Here is a 15,687-nt window from a genome sequence, read left to right on the forward strand (position 1 = left end):
ACTCTTTCCATGAAGATGTAGAACACATCACCATTTATGTGGATTTGACAGTCGCTGTGCAGGAGAAGGAAGATGGTATGGTCTATGACAAAAATTTCTGGGAGAAAAACCAGACAGCACTCAGACTGAAGTGCCAAGGGAGCAGCAGAATAGAATGCAAGCCTGCACAGGAGCCAGAGTGAGCGGCTGAATAGAAAAGGTCATTCAGGATGTATAAGCCACTTCATAGCAGATTTCAGAATTATCGTAAGGAACAACTTGGACAAGTCATAAAGAAAACAGTGCTGGAGATGCCAGGTTGGTTGTATGACAGCTTTAGATTCCCACAATGGCATCATTGCTTAGCTGAAGAATGTGCATGTTTATTTTTCTCATTCACAAACTGTTCTCCCAGTATGATACAACTTCGAACTCTTAAGTTCACTACTCTGGGTTAATCAGAAATGCAGGCAGGGGGTTTTAAGAAGGTTCATTTTTTAGATCCTAGCTATGCCTTAGGACCTGACAGAGCATGATAGGTATGTTGCTTCAAACCAAGGAATTCTATGGCCTTTCCTAACTTCTAATTGAACTTTACCAACAGTCTTTCCAAACTGATTTTATTTAGCCAAATTTTAGATAATTCTATTTTTTATGGCAATTTTATTATAAAAGCACACCCACAATTAGCACACTCACTTTTTCCTAGTCTTCTTGGCGTTATTATTTATATCGTTGCAAATGGCATTTCCTTTATAAAATGTGAAACTGTCCATCACTTTACTTCTTATAAAGTTGTCATCTGCACATAAAAAACTAACACTTTTTATCCTGTAGTCTTTGAAAGAAAATATCTCCATACACACAGCTGATAGAGATTTGGCAGTCAAGAGCTGGGAATATCAATCAAGAAGTTTCTGATTCAATTCAGAAGGGGTTTATGGGCCTTTTTCCCCCCCTCTCTTCATCTTCTTCTAAGCTTTTCCTTCTCAATAAATGACAATACCAGGAAAGTCAGGGGCATGCTGTGCCTGTCATTGTGGGCTTATAGATCAAATGAAAGCCAGTATTAATCATCTTGCTTGATTTGAGAGCCTATTAATTTTCCAGGAGCAGTGCCCCAATGACACAAGTTCTTTATTCTGTGATCTTATGCAATGTCATTTTCCTTTCCTTCTTTGAGAATAAGCCTTATAAAATGTTAGTTACATAAAACCATTTAAAAGAAAACTTATGTCTTTTCACTGGCCAATTAGATGAAAGTAGTTTAAGAAAACTGCCCTTTGCCTTTACTTTTCCTCTGAATCTTTAAAATATGGTTGATACTCTAGGACTAGGCAGCCTATTAACTAGTAAGAAACTTGAGTGGACTTTCCCCTTTATTAAAAAGAATTTTAAAGAGAGTGGGTCTTCTTAATTCTAAGGTTCACAAGTTTCTGGTAATGTAATTTTTTTCTTCAAAGCTGTTCAAAGTCTTGAAATAACTGGAAGTAAACAGCGCTGAAAATAAACTAAAACAAACACTGTGTGTAGTAGACCGTCAATAAATATTATTCAACTGACTAGTGAAGTTGAGGACAGGAAAACTCTTTACCATTCTGATTTCCAGATAGAACAAGGTGGTATAGGACTTGATAAAAGACCAGGTGAGACCTCATCATCTTTTGCTTGGATCCATTGTTTAAGTAGATCCATACTGGGTCTTTCTGTTAAGCTTCATTTCTGGATAGTGTATTATCAGTGTATTCTCTGGCAGCATAATTTATACGTTTACTTGATGCCAGATAATAATGTCATTAAATTAAACATATGCAGTTAGAATATATGACTCAAATATTTTCTCATTATAAGATTAATGCAGTTCTTAAGTTTTTTAAATTATAAATAGAACTAAATAAGGACTGAAAAAGATTGAAAGTTTCCAACTAGAATTTATAATGCATATGGCTATGATACTACATAATGTCAAGTCTATGAAAGAAAGTGTTACTTTCCCTTCTAGAGTGATATATGCAATAAAATATCTATCTTTGCCCACAGTGTAAGCTTATTGTATCATTAAGGTGAATGAGTAGTGAAAGGACAAAATTAATTTTATGAGGTATCTAGTTTTCATTTTATTTTTCCCCTGCTGCTTCATTTACTATTGTGTTTAGTGATGAGTTCTAATTTGAACCTCAAGATATGGGAAGAAGTATAGAAGTTACTTATAACATCTGTAGCAAAAAGAATCTGTGGACAAAAGAATAATAGTAATTGGAATGTGTACATGCCATCTGGTATGAACACAGATCTATGTTTTCTTTAAAGATAATTATTGTATATTCTAAAAAGGGAATATGTACCACATGACAGAAAGTCAACTATCCTTGCTTGAGTGGCTCTTCACGAACTAGAAGCAGTCTTCCTTGTTAGTTGTCAGTTTATTTGTTGAAGTGCTGAATTGGGGAATACCATTCATTTCTTTTGCAGAGTATGAATGTTGAGTTTGCCAAGATCAAAGGTGATTCTGAATGAATTATTTCGTATCATGTATTCCTTTTTACCCAGTGCCTAAGACAGTCCATGTTTCATCCAATTTCTATTTATGAAGTTTAACAGTTTTAAAGAAAAGATGTAACATAGAATAAGAGAGGGTGGTGAATATCTTTTATGGAGTATATAATTTTAACATTTAACTATGCAATGATATGTGCATGATAAAAATGTCTCAGGAAAAAAACCAACATATAACTTGGAGGAAAAGCTATCCTTTTTTAAAAGGACTTATTTACTTAGTCCCAATAATGAATTTACCAAACCTTCTACTCTGGAGAAGAATAGAGTTCATATGTTCTTATTAGGTAACCCACAGTTCTCAGATCCAGAGAGAGCCATGTGAATCTTAACAAAATAGGAGAGTCTGACTATGTACCTTCTGTCTTTTGAAAGGTTACTATCAATTTAAACTATTCCAGAAATAAAGGTACAAATATTTTTGTGTTAGTATGCTGAGTCTGTCCCAAGGACAAGGTAGAGGACATTCATGGGCCACTTATAGTAAATCACAATGTGATGAAATGTCTTATTAGCATGGAAAACAATAACAAAGAATTATGAAATGCCTTGTGTTGTAAATGTTCATGAGATTCATATGCCCAAAGAAAAGAAAAGCTTAGTCTTCCACTGATGGATTGTATTCTGAGGACTTACCTCTTTTTAAAATCATCTCAGCACTTTACTTTTCAATACAGTGGAATGCATATGGCTTGTCCAGAATGAACTCTCAGAACTTTTTAACTTTCTGTTTCTGTTCCTGTGAAAAACGAAACAACAAAATTGAAAAGCATATTCTAGTTCCTAAAGTAGAGTATCTTTATTTAAGAACCGTTGTCCCATGCCTATTTGCTTGTGGTGCTGCCTCTTATTAGTGATCCCTAACCTAATTGCACTGTCATGTCCTGCTCATCTCCTACAGATGCAATTTCTTATTCATAGGGCCATATATGAAATCCACTGGTACATAGCATTCTCCTTGGAGTTGGAGATACTTCCCCAATGGTAAGAATGCAATGGCCAGTCTCTAACCTCTTACCTACTGCTTTTTGTTAGCTCTTTGTTCCAACTCTTTGTTATCTTCTAGGTTGTTTCTCATTTGGCAGATCCCTGCTAAGCATGTACTCATTTAAATGAACAGGGATTGCTAAGTGTGACCTTATCAAGGTTCTTGGGTTTTCTTATTGTGCTCTCAATATTTTACAAAAGGCACTAAATCAACAAAACAAAGAAACTAACATGCCCTAGCTCCAAACATAGAATCCATTTATCCCATTTCTGCAAAGATTTATTTTTCATTGTTTCAGGAACTTTTGACAAATGAGCCTTGGAGAAAAAGTGCTGACAATTTCGACTTTATTAGTTCAAATGTTATTGTCTCAGTTTTACAAACTTATAAAGCTTCTCTAGAAAAGAAATGATGGGAAGCAGTTGTTAAGGAATAATTACAGATTTGCTCTTAGAGGAGAGTATAATTGCCTTTGCAATACATCTCATGAATATAAACTCCTTCTATGTAATATTAAAATAAACCATGAATTTTAGGAAGTATAGTATGGGATTCACTGTGTCTACAAAACTCATCACGACATTACTCAGATGGACTGGAGATGACAGAATGGGAAGGATTTGCAGGATAACAACTCCCCCTCCTCCATTGCCAAAGAGGGTTGCTCTAAATTGAATATGCAAAATAAGGATGTGAAAGAAACGACAACAATTTCTACATGGAAGACAAAGCTATAAATATTTGGGCAGCTACAACCAGAATTCTTTTTTTTTTTTTTTTTTTTTGCCAGTCCTAGGCTTTGGACTCAGGGCCTGAGCACTGTCCCTGGCTTCTTTTTGCTCAAGGATAGCACTCTGCCACTTGAGCCACAGCGCCACTTCTGGCCGTTTTCGGTATACGTGGTGCTGGGGAATTGAACCCAGGGCTTCATGTATACGAGGCAAACACTCTTGCCACTAGGCCATATCCCCAGCCCCTACAACCAGAATTCTTAGTGTTCCAATCAACTGCAAGAATTAAGAGAAGAAGTTTTAAACAAATGTTGCTGCCTGGCTACAAATCTGAAAAGACATGGCAACAAAGTATGAGACTGAAGAACAGCAACTTTACTCTGGCCTTGAGAAATTACCACTGTGGGACTGAGCAGGATGTGGCCATGTTTGTTACTCAGTTTACTGTTGCTTTCAAACACACTGGACCAACCCACAGAAAGAAATATGGTTTATATGATTGCCAACCCCCACCTCTATGAACAGATCCATATGAGTAGCTGAAGTAACAGTATAGAGATCTCACACTTATTCCTAGTGTTTAGTTTATATGATGCCTACACTCTATTTTCTACTTTATGCAACTCTTCTACTCTTCTATTTATAAAAGTGTAAACAATAACTTCATCTATATTATTAATTACAGATAAAATTTTAAGTCTATCTATATTGATATAGGGTAATATCTATACTATGCTATCTGTTTAAATCAACAGTAGTCATGACTCACAAATGGCTGTGACTACAGGTTGAAAAACAGTAAGAAGCAACATAGGAGCATCAGTACTTCTTCCCTTTCCCCATCAACACCTGCCTGTTACTCTGCCCACATCTTCTCAGTGCTGGTGCATAAATTGCACTGAGTTAATTTATACTTAGTTCACAAAGTATCCCGATGTTTTCTCTTTGTTTCATTTTGTATTCTTAACATGGATAAATATTAGAAGAACAGGGGCTGTGCCTGGTTGACTCATATGTACCTCCTTTCACAGTTCTTCTTGGGATCAGCATATCCACTCTATCCCATCCACTGGGTTATGGACAAATGCCATTGGTCACCAATGCCCTTGCACAGAAATGTAGAAGATGTATAATGTGTCAATTGTATTGAATGGGAAATGTGGGGTATTTTTTTTGTCCCTCACTGAAAAATTTTAGTCTAAAAAATTGTTTGCAATAAAGATTCCAGTGGGACACATGCACTTCTTCCATGATGCCTTCTACCATTCAGCTGTTTGTCTATTCAAACCTAGGGCATTAATTTGCCAGATGATATTGGGGGATTGGACATGCATGATGCATGCCCTTCAAATATGTGACCTATGATATAGGTAACAGGTCTGTCTCATAAGTATTATTATTAAAACTAATAGTTGTATGGCCTAATTTTGACTTGGCTCATGTAGAACTTTCTTGTTTACTCTGTTCTTTCAATGTCATTATGCAATTTAAAATATGACATAATTTTAAAAATAAACAGTATTCATTTCCTGTGTATTATTGTTGCTATTAGTTATTAAGTCAGAGTCTTACTGCGTAGCTGATACTGGCCTTAGGCACATCCTCCTCATCTCAGCCTCATAGGGCTGGGATTACAGGCACACATTGCCATACCAAGCCAAAATATTATTTATTTTTTAAAATCAAATTTTGGTTTTTGAAAAATCAATATATGCAGAACTAAAAAAGTTAAATTCCTCCAAAACAAAACCACAAAGAACCAACAGCCCCCTCAACAAGTGGGCTAAAGACTTAAAAAGAGACTTCTCTGATGAGGAAATGAGAATGGCCAAGAGACATATGAAAAAGTGTTCTACGTCACTGACCATAAAAGAAATGCAAATCAAAACAACATTGAAATTCCACCTCACCCTAATAAGAATGTCCTTTATCAAGAAAACTAACAATAATAAATGTTGGAGGGGATGTGGCCAAAAGGGAACCCTACTTTATTGTTGGTGGGAATGTAAACTTGTTCAACCCCTCTGGAAAGATGAAAAGTCCTCGGAAGGCTAAACCTAGAGCTTCCCCTACCACCCAGCAGCCCCACTTTTGGGCATCTACCCAAAAGATTACAAGTAAGACCACAAAAAGCCACCAGCACAACAATGTAAATTTTGTTTTTAAAAAAACAAAACACAGTTGAACTCAGTAGCTTCTATCTATACTCCCTTCAGCTGTAAGACTATCATCACTGGTCCACTGAAGATTCATTTATTTACCTACCGTACCTATTATATGCAAGTTGATCTATAGATTTACTACTGTACCAATATGGTGACATGCTATAAAGCTATATAACTATAACACTTAAAAGTTTCAATGGACAGGAGCATTACTCTTTTCACTGAACAAAGGAAGAGAACCTGAAATAGATTTGTGCAATTCTGAGTTTGTGTCAGAGAATCTGGTAGATTGAGGGGGAAAGGAGAAGCCACTGAGTAAGTTGAGCCAGGAAAAAATGTTAGTCACCAGCATTGACTTCAGATGGAATCAGAACTTACATGTCAAAAGCTAATCTTGAGAGCTTTTAGGGGAAAGATAAGTGAATATTTTTATAACCTCTGGTACAGAAGAATTGCTTAAAGGAGATACAAAAGTGCTAATTTTGAGATTGATAAATTTGACTACTCTAAAATTAAGAATGTGCTCATCAAGCCATCTTGAAAGAAAAAAATAGAAGACAAGACAGAACTTGGGGGAAAATATTGGCAACACATATATTTGAGAAGAATCAGAATCAAAACTAACTGAAGAATTCCAGTAAGTTAGAAATGATCAGCATTGGGCTGGAAATATGGCCTAGTGGCAAGAGTGCTTGCCTCGTATACATGAAGCCCTGGGTTTGATTCCTCAGCACCACATATATAGAAAATGGCCAGAAGTGGCACTGTGGCTCAAGAGGCATACTGCTATCCTTGAGCAAAATGAAGCCAGGGACAGTGCTCAGGCCCTGAGTTCATGGCCCAGGACTGACTAAGAAAAAAAAAAAAGAAAAGAAATGACCAGAATTTTCCTTTCCATCGATTTTCACCTTTTTACCTTTTCCCTTTCATTTCCATTTATTTGGATTTCCTCATTAAGGCAACAAGTTGGGAATTGTCTGAGCAAATAAACTCTACCTCTATGCCATTTCTTATAGGCAGGCCATCCCTACCTCTTCCTGCTGGACCACAAACATCCCAATCCTTCTCTAACCCATCATATCTTCCCAGATGGAACTAACTGATCACTACTTATGCCTTAGCATTTACAGAATCAGTCAAAAGTTGGTTGCTAAATTTGTATATTCTTTTTGTAAATTTTATTATTAAGTAATTGTAGAAAGAGGTTACAATTCTGTTAAATCAGGTTATGAATACAATGTTATAATGACCAAAGTCACCCCTTTCATAATTTCCTCCAATTAGTTCTCCTCCTATCCCTACCCTCAAGTTACATGGTTCAATGTTTATATATTCTTGAAATTTGATATTAAAAAATGATATTCTGTCTATCCTGATACATTTCTACATTCTTGATTATGATGAATACCCCAGTTGTTTCAACTGAAAGTTTGTTTCATCTACTGATTGCAAACAAAGATTTTTACTCAATTTAATTATAATCTTTCAAAAATAGGACACAATTATGGTGGATCCAAGGAAGTGAAAACAAAGAAAAAGACAGCAATTCATCTAAGTAAGTCCCTAACACATATCTTAGACAAGTTATGTGGACATATGGAAGAAGTTTAAAAATATCTATTTATGAAGAAATTGTGAAAGAAGAAGAAAGTTATGTAAACATGCCAAATTAAGACAAAAATACCTATTAGAGTAGAAAAAGACAATAAACAGCAAGTTTCCAAAGACATGGATGACAACAAATGAGAGTAAATGACTAGACTAATTAGGGTTATAAGCAAGAGATTGTTTAGAAGATAAAAACCCAGATGTGTTTATTCTTCTGACTTTAGAAAAGGCAGTTGGAAAAGTACCCTTATCAGACAGCAATTTTACTGAGACAACAGATGTAGGCAATTGAAAAAAAATGTTACCTGCAACGAAATTAGACAAGGCAGCAATTTCAAATAGACTATACGTGTGGTTTTTATAACAAAGAAAGTGGTGAAGCACTGATTTAGATATTTTAAAGTGACCTCACAATCATGAGTTTCAGAATGGCTAGAATGCAATAAGATAGAAATCGACCCACTGAGTAAGATTATTATATAAGTTGATCTGTGAATTTAGTTTGAGTGTTTAAGGTTCTCCAATTTCTTTGATTATCTAAAAATACTCTAAAATGATTATTTTTAAATTATAATGTCACCCAAATGTTACCCAATGGTAGTAGAGTATGACTAAGAATTTACTTGCATCTTTAACTATTGAGATATCTGAGCACCAAAACTTCCTAACTATAACTGGTTTATTATGTACAAGGTATGTTTATGACATGAATGCCAAGAACAGCATTCAGCACAACTAGCTTTCAGCTTCCCACTTCAGTGCCTAAGGTCAAATTGCATGATGCGTGGAGCCCTAGACCACAACAGTTACTGAGAAGTAGTTCATACCAACTGCAGAATGAAGCCTTGTCATATTAGGTCAGAGATAGAAACTACTCAAATATTTCAAATATTTGACATTCTGTGTGCACATGTGACTAATATGGCTCCATCACTTATTCATTTTAACATCTTGGGGAGGCACGATCAGAGTACTCATGAGAGTAAGAAGAATGGAAGTTTTGGAGTCTGAAAATTTGTTTATAAGTCCAGGCTATTATCTACTTGCTGGATGATGTTGGGTAAGTCAGTTATCTTCCCTGAATGCCATCTGATAATAGGGATAGAGTTTGGGTTGGTGATGGGATATACCCATAACAGGTTGTTTGTAAGAAGTAATTTTCTCAGGCATATTAAGATACTTCTAATATTAGTAATACTCTCTAAAATGAGCATGGCCAAAGAGAGTAATAACAGAGAAGATGGTTTGTGATTTAGTAATCACTAGATACAGTATTGGAGGTAAATATCTGATTTAGGACTTGATAGATCTGATTAAACAGAAGGTGACAAAGTACAGGCACTAACTAGTGGCAGACAGTACTTGTGATCCAATATAGATGAGATGTTTTCCCCTACCTTTTGGTTTTATTCATTTTTTATAAGATAAGACTTTACTGTATAGCTCAAGCTCACCTTGAACTTATGATCCTTCTACCTTAGTCTCTTGAGTGCTAGAATTATAATTGTGTACTGATACACCTAGTGAGATTAGGCTTTCAAACCAGAGATTCTATCTATCTTGCACATTTTTAATATATCTAGTCTTACTCTAGCTATATGTCAGGATACTGAATACAAATAGGCATTGAAAATATTAGTTAAATAAATGTTAATGGCAAAGGGAAGAGCTAAAGAAAACTAGCATTAAGAGGAACCAAGCCATGGGAAGTTTTTTCCTGCTTTTTCTCATTTTGAGTGAGCAAAGTATTAGAGAGAACTAGCTATTATCTCAAATTATGAAGACAGGCAAGAATTGATGTCACCTGAAAATACACAGGCAATACATGGGAAGAAGTAAGAGAAATTAGTATTAAGAGTCTATGGAACCAGGCATGGTAGCTCACACCTATAATCTTAGCTACTTAAGGGATGGAAATCAGGATGGTGACATTTTGATGCCGTATCTACAAAATGTTTGTGAGACTTTATTTTAATCAATAGTGTGTTGGTATAAGACTGCCATCCAGCTACCCAGGTAGTATAAGCAGGTGCATCACTATCCAGGCCATTCTCTGCAATAAAAGATGTTTTATAAAAAGTAATTAAAGGGAAAAAGGCTAGGGCCATGGCATAAGTTGTAGAGTTCCAGTCTGGCAAGTACAATGTCTCTGAGTTCTAAATTCAGTACTGCCCTCCTTCCCCAAAAGGCTATTGTTGTGCATTTTGGGGTCTCCTCCTCCCCCTCCCCTCCCCCTCCCCCTCCCCTCCCCCTCCCCCTCCTCCTCCCACCCCCTTCTCCCTTTTCTTCTTTTGCCAGTCCTGGAGCTTGTACTCAGGGCCTGAGCACTGTCCCTGTCTTCCTTTGCTCAACCCAGCACTCTACCACTTGAGCCACAGTGCCACTTCCAGCTTTTTCTATCTATGTGGTACTAAGGAATGGAACCCAGGGCTTCATGCAGGCTAGGCAAGCACTCTACCAGTAGGCCACATTCCCAGCCCATGGTGTAGCTTCTTATGAGAAAGAAAGTTGATGGTGCACCAGTTGATGGTGCTATCCTCCAGGAGTGCAAGAGTTAAGTTTATCCTGTGTACTAAAAGGGTTGATTGGAAGTTTTGATGTGGGTGACGGTTCCATAAGAAGTTAGGATGAAATATTCATGAAATAGGTAGTTGAAATAGATGTGAAATAGATAGTTGAAAAGGACCTCGGTTAGGCTATCAGGATATCAGAAGTGATAAAAGAGAAGACTACGAAGTTCACTCTAAGAATAATGGAGAGCAAGGGCTTCCTGGTTAGATATTTAGTTATTTTTGAATGCAGCAGGCTCGGCCAAATTTTGGCCTAACCTGAAGGGACCATTTTTTTCTTTTGTTTCAATGGAGGAAAATAAGCAGGAAACCAGGCATGCATTTTTTAAAATTACCTACAAGAAACAGACATTTGAAATAGGAATGAGGAATGCTAATGTGGTAAATTTGGAATTACTGTAAAGAGGAAACAAACATAGCTGAAACCTGTATCAAGATGGCTGAACTTGAGAAGCATGACTCCCAGCAATAGAGAGGTTCACCCAGATCTGGACTACAAGGATTTCTCATAGTTAAAACCAATAGCATTCAACTGAATGATTCTTTGGACAAGCTTAAATAATATTCTCTTTGCTGACCTAGATAGGTATGCCTCTTCATTCTTATCTAAATGTGTTTGACATTTATTACTCTTATTAAACAAAGGAAACAAATAAATCAGAACAGATGAACCCTGACACTTCAGGGGACATTTGAACTAGCACAAGCATCCAAACGCTGACAAATCTAGTAGTATACCGTGTATAATGTTCTACCAATGGCTTTTAAAAGAGATTTTATTATTTTTAATAAGAAAAATGACTATGAAGATACATCCTACTGATAAAAAAGCTTAGTAGCATAGTAGTTTATTTTCTCATTCAGTGTTGCTGAGTACTTAGCTTGCTTCCAGTGCTGTTTTTTACTTAAAAATTGCTTTATATAGTTGCACAAAGAAATTGACATCTAACAAAGCAGTTTATAAATGCAATATATCTCGATCAAAGTTACCCTTTTCAGCATTCTCACCCATCCCTCTGCTACCCACCACATCCTTCACTCTTCTTTAATTTGTAGGATATATATTGGATTCTTGACTGCATTCTCCCCCTTCTTCTTGTCTTCATTTGTTTGCCTTTTCTCCTTGAGTCCACCTCACCTTTATGAAGTACTTGTTTTCTGGTGTTTCATTTTGCATAGTTGTGACTTTGATTTTCTAAGTAATTACAATACTTGAATTCTCCCTTGAATCTACTGTATTTCACTGAACATATTTGTGTATACTTGTGTACCATCCAACATAGATACTTATAAGTTTATAAGCTAAGTAAGTCTAGCTTCTTGCACTGTCTTGTTTAAATTCAGGCCACAATGTAATAAACATTTTTGAACATGCTGCGTTGCTTAAATGTGTTGGTGTCATCTGTATACACTAATGTGGGATTGGTGTGTTGAAGCACATGCACATTAATAAGATGACTTCTTGAGAGGTCATATCAATTTACAGTTCCATCAATAGTGCATGAGACTATGTCCTATTGTTTAACGGGCTCATATAACATAGAACTACATCTTCAATGTGATAAAGAGAGTAAAAAGCACACTCTGTCTTAGATTTTTAAATAAAAAATTAGCATATGTGAAAGAAATATAGCGTATACAGGTGGTATACACTATGAAATATAAGTGTGAAAATCTATTCAAGTATGTATTACATGACTGGCATATTTTTGCTTGAAATGTTATGTCAATCGACACTTCTGTAATTCAATGTTATGAGTGAGTTTTGCACTTTCTTCAGACTTTCCATGCACTGATTTATCTTGCTTTGCTGTGATCATTCTGTATTATGCTTATTTTCTCTTATCTATCTATCTATCTATCTATCTATCTATCTATCTATCTATCTATCTATTTATTTATTGCCAGTCCTGGGGCTTGGACTCAGGGCCTCAGCACTGTCCTTGGTTTCTTTTTGCTCAAGGCTAGCACTCTGCCACTTGAGCCACAGCACCACTTCTGGCCATTTTCTGTATATGTGGTGCTGGGGAATTGAACCCAGAGTTTCACATATGTGAGGCAAGCACTCTTGCCACTAGGCCATATCCCCAGCCCTTATTTTCTCTTTTTTACTTCCATTATAATCAACAATTTTGCATGTTATTACTAAGTTTTGCAATGACATTCCTTTAATGGAGGTATATTCAACTATTTCCCTTAGATTATCTTCAGGTTTTCTTTTTTTTTTTTTTGGCCAGTCCTGGGGCTTGGACTCAGGGCCTGAGCACTGTCCCTGGCTTCTTTTTGATCAAGGCTAGCACTCTGCCACTTGAGCCACAGCGCCACTTCTGGCCGTTTTCTATATATGTGGTGCTGGGAAATCGAACCCAGGGCTTCATGTATACAGGCAGGCTCTCTTGCCACTAGGCCATATTCCCAGCCCTCAGGTTTTCTTATTATCCATAAAGCTGTAACAAATACTTTCGTTGTGCCATTTTCACCATAATTGGTAGTATTACTTACCTAAGATATTGTTCTTAATTGGAATTATATCTTGTCAATGGGAATATTCTTTTAAGATTGATAAATATGAAAATGAATTAATTGCAGCAATGAATAAAATACTCATTTTCCCATCTCTTTACCAAAAATCATAGATTATCTACTAGTTTGATGCTAACTCAGGCTGTTTAAAATATTTTTTATTTTTAGTGGACTCAGCCATTACCTGTCCTTTGTCTATCCTTGATGCCTTGTACTTAGCTACTCATGTCTAATTCTTTACTACAGAGAGCTGTCCTGTGCAGCACAGATTGTTTAGAAGCATTCTGTCTTCAGACATTGCCAGTTATTCCAGGTGGAATAAAACTAGACCTTCTGCAGAATCTTTATTTTTATATCAAACCATTTTTCTAAATGTAACAAGCTACCTAGTCAGTTAATCTGCTCTGGAAACTTAGACATATGTAAAAGTGAGAACTTTCATTCATAGGCATGAAATTAGGGTGAGTGAAAGGTAAAACATGAAGATGTTAATCAAGGTCAATTCAGAAAACTTTATGGGCCAAAGCTGAAAGGATGAGGGAACAGAAGCTTAGGGAATTCAATCCTACTGCCAAATACTACTGTTCACAAAATTGAGTGTAACATGCAGGTCTTGTCCTCCAGGCTTTTGATCTTTCCATAACCTACCTTATTGCTCATACCATCCTTCCTCCCCATTATAATTCAACTAGTTCTAACTTTACTAAATGATTTTTTTTCACAAAACCACCTGAGCTGTAATATCCATCAGTCTCATAGACTGTGTATATAATAGAATAGTGTTTTTCAGCTAATATCTTGTACTTAAATGACTGTCACTTGTACTCTAAGCTTGAATTGGTTCCAATAGCTCTTGGAGTGTACTTGGTGAAAGGCTTTCACTAATAAAGATATCCACAAAATACTATAAACTAGGAAAATTTCAATATCATCTTGAGTTATTTGGTTAGGACTATGAGGACTCCTTAAATTGGTTAACTTGATTCTTATTTTAAAAAGTTGAATTTTGGCTAGTAGTAGGGAAATAAAATAGGAACAAAATCTATTGTCAAATTGAATAGATTACTAGTATATTATCTTTAGTAAGAAATGGAAATGGGAAAAAAGGAATTGATGAGTTAGAAAATGAAGAATGTAGCAGAAATATGAGAAGCAAGCTGGAAATGTCAAATACAAAAGGGAAAATAGAAATTAGTACTGAGTAAACTGAGAAGCAGCAAGCACTGTTTGGTCTATAGTAAGACCATTTTCTTCGCTATGGGATGTCAATTATAAACTCTGTGCTGTTTACCACTGTGTCCCTGGTACCTTGTGTGAACACTTATATATTACACAATATTTATTTGTTTTTCCATTTTTCCCTTTATTGTCAAAGTGGAGTACAGAGGGGTTACAGTTTCACATGTAAGGCAGTGGAGTACATTTCTTGTTCAACTTGTTATCTTTTCCCTCATTTTCTCCTGCCTCCTCCTCCCCCTTTCCTTTTCCCCCTCATGAGTTGTACATTTGTTTACACCAAATGGTTTTGCAAGTATTGGTTTTGGAATAGTTTGTCTTTTTATCCTTTGTCTCTCGATTTTGGTATATCCTTTCCCTTCCCTAGTTCTAATACAGGTATATACTGTATCCAGGGTACTAAGATCAGATACAGTGATAGTGAGGGTAAAACCACAGGAAGAGAATACAAGAGATAAAAAGCAGTTTCACATGGCATGTTGAAAATAATTACAATGATATACCACTTGTTTCCATAACATAGAGTTAATTTCATTTAGCATCATCTTATGTGTTCATAAAGGCATAGCTATTGGGCTATTGTGATCTTCTGCTATGAATAACCTAAACATGTACTATTATTCCCTATGAGGGAAACTGTGGAGCCCATGTTTTTTCAGGTCTGCCTCACTTCACTTATTATAATTTTTTCCAAGTCCTTTCGTTTCCTTACGAATGAGGCAATGTCATCCTTTTTTATAGAGGCATAGAATTCAGTTGTGGCTATGCACCACATTTTCCTGATCCACTCATCTACTGAGGGTCATCTAGGTTGGTTCCATATTTTAGTAATGACAAATTGTGCTGCAATGAACATTGTTGTGCTGATGGCTTTAGTGTGGTCTTGCTTGTAATCTTTTGGGTAGATGCCCAAAAGTGGGGCTGCTGGGTGGTAGGGGAGCTCTATATTTAGCCTTCTGAGGAACCTCCATATCACTTTACAGAGTGGTTGAACAAGTTTACATTCCCACCAACAATGAAATACGGTTCCCTTTTGGCCACATCCCCTCCAACATTTATTATTGTTAGTTTTCTTGATAAAGGACATTCTTACTGGGGTGAGGTGGAATCTCAGTGTTGTTTTTCATTTCTTTTGTGGTCAGTGACGTAGAGCACTTCTTCATGTGTCTCTTGGCCATTCTCATTTCCTCTGTAGAGAAGTCTCTTTTTAGGTCTTTGGCCCATTTGTTGGTTCTTTGAGGATTTGTTTTGGAGGAATTTAATTTTTTGAGTTCTACATAAATTTTAGATATGAGGCCTTTGTCTGTTTTATGGCTGGTAAAGATCTTCTC

This window comes from Perognathus longimembris, chromosome 4, assembly GCF_023159225.1.
Source record: "Perognathus longimembris pacificus isolate PPM17 chromosome 4, ASM2315922v1, whole genome shotgun sequence".
Taxonomy (NCBI): Eukaryota; Metazoa; Chordata; class Mammalia; order Rodentia; family Heteromyidae; genus Perognathus; species Perognathus longimembris.